Genomic DNA, 2,615 nt, shown 5'->3' with positions numbered 1-2,615 from the left:
ATACTGGCATCTGTGATTCACTTCACCCTGGAAAAAAGTGAAGAGTAAATTCCATTACATAAGCCAATCCCAGAAAGATGCTGTGAGACTCATTTAAGGATTAATATTCCCTGAAATATTAAAATGGGAGGGATTTTGAAAATGCAAATAGAGAAAATATTTTTTCTCCTAAGTGCCATTGAACTGAGCTATTTAAAAGTAATAAAACAGTCAGGCAGGGAATTTTCATTCCACATTTGTTTGTGGAGCAATCATTAAATGCTTTAGGTTTTTTAAGCACTGTGCCTTCCGAAGAAGAAATGAACTATTTCTTTAAAGGAGCGTGTGAAATCTGTCACAATAACCTCCTGATGAGCCTTTAGTAAAACCATTTCATTACATGGCAGTTAAGAATTGTTGGGACTGGGGAGGATTTCTGTTAAGCAATGAAAGGAATTAATCCACCTGTTATTCTAGGAGAGGTAGGAACTAGACCATTCTGTTTAAACCTAATTTTCATTAGTGTTAAATTCTATCATGTGTATAGAGACATTGGTTACAGCTGCACGTTTGGAGGAGTATTGCCAGCAGGAACAGGAAAGGGATTGTACCCCTGTACTTGGCACTGGTGAGGCCAAACCCGAAATCCTGGGTTCAGCTTTTGGCCCCTCACTACAGGAAGAACGTTGAGGGGCTGGAGAGTGTCCAGAGAAGGGGAGCAGAGCTGGGGAAGGGTCTGGAGCACAAATGTTACTGGGGCAACTGGCATTGTTTAGCCTGGAGAAGAGAAGGCTGAGGGGAGACCTCATTGCTCTTTATACCTCCCTGAAGGGAGGTTGTAGCGAGGTGGGTGCTGGTCTCCTCTCCCAAGTAACAAGTGATAGGAGGAGAGGAAATGGCCTCAAGCTGCACCAGGGGAGGTTTAGATTGGATATTAGGAAAAACTTCTTTACTGAAAGAGTGATGAAGCATTGGAACAGGCTGTCCAAGGCAATGGTGGAGTCACCATCCCTGGAGGTGTTCAAAAAACATGTAGACATGGCACCTAGGGACATGGTTTGGTAGGCACAGTGGTTTTGGGATGACGGTTGGACTGGATGATCTTAGAGGCCTTTTCCAATGTTGATGGTTCTATGAAACTGGAATCTGCGTTTTCTCTGAGACATCATACCCCTGCTGTTGTCACAACACCTGTCACAGCACTTCTAGTGTAGCTGAGAGAGATTACAAGAAAATTAATGTTTCTTTTCCTTCATTTTGCTTGTTTTGAGTGTTTGACAGCTCCTTTGGGGAGTTAAGTAGTGGTTCTCCAGGACATCAAGGAGTGAGAACAGATTCAGGCTAATCTTGCTGTTCTCCTGAGAGTGTTTTGCACCATTCCTGTTAGTTACCTCGCCCTGGGCACGTTAAGGGAAGGAGGAGGAACAGGCGCTGATGTCTTCTCTTTGGGGAACAATGCTCGGACCCGAAGGAATGGCCGTAAGATGTGCCGGGGATGTTTAGGTTGGATATTGGGAAAAGGTTCTTCCCCCAATGCGTGGTGGGGCACTGGAGCAGCTCCCCAGGGAAGCAGGCACAGCACAGAACCTGAAAATATTCTAGAAGCATTTGGACAATGCCCTCAGACACACGGCGTGAACGTTGGTGTTGTAGGAGCTGGATTTGATGATCATTGTGGGTCCCTTCCAACTCACGACATTCTACGAGTCTATGATATGTTGTACTGCTTCATACGCTGGATATTTTTTCTAAGAGGATTTTGATCGCCCACGCTACGCTTTCTTTGTGAGAACATTTCAGTTCTTCAGTGTAGTTAGTGATTCAAAGTCTTTCCAAAGCTTTAAAGCTGCAGGAACACTTGGAACTTAGCTTGGTACTTTGTTGACTCAGTGATGGGTGATGGATTCTGATGAGCTTCCCTGACATTATGGGGTTGTTTGTCCTCATCTTGGACAAGCCTATTCACGTAATTTGGTGAGAGGGTAAATCACGCTGTTCAAAGGCGTTCGACCCTGTGCTACTGGCAGTGGAGAGACCTTAACATGAAAAGCAACCAATGTCAGTGGGAACAGAATGGTGACTGATGATGACGATCGGAACAGCTCTCCAGGGAAGCAATAATGGTACCAATGGTACCTGGCAATATTCAAGAAGGATTTGGACAATGCACTCAGACACACGGCATGAACGTTGGGGTTGCCCCGCGCAGGGACAGAAGTTGGAATCGACGATCCTTGCAGGTGCCTTCCAACTCAAGACGCTCTATGATCCCAGGAAACCGGCAGCCCCGCCCCGGCAGCGCCCCCTGCAGGCGCGCCCCGCGCTGCCCTCCCCGCCGCTTTCCCCTCGGCTGCACTTGCCTTTGGCGCCCAACCCGCCTCTCAGTGGGAGGAACCACTTTTCCTCTCTCTCTGGGGGGATCCTTGGATCCTTACTGCGAGGGGAGGCAGCGTCACCGCCTCTCCGCTCCAGAGCGCTTTCAGAAGGCCATCGAGGCACTTTATAATTTAAATAAACAGAAACCTTTGCTGTTCCTTGCGGTGTCGCTTCTCTGGCGGACAGGGTCGCTCTCTCCGCACTGCACCTCCTCCCCCTCCGCCGGGTGCTGAATGGTTCGCGCCGGGCCGGGCCGGGGG

This window comes from Cuculus canorus, chromosome 7 (assembly GCF_017976375.1).
Source record: "Cuculus canorus isolate bCucCan1 chromosome 7, bCucCan1.pri, whole genome shotgun sequence".
NCBI lineage: Eukaryota > Metazoa > Chordata > Aves > Cuculiformes > Cuculidae > Cuculus > Cuculus canorus.
The sequence above is the reverse complement of the archived record's forward strand: the minus strand, read 5'-3'. Positions refer to the sequence as shown.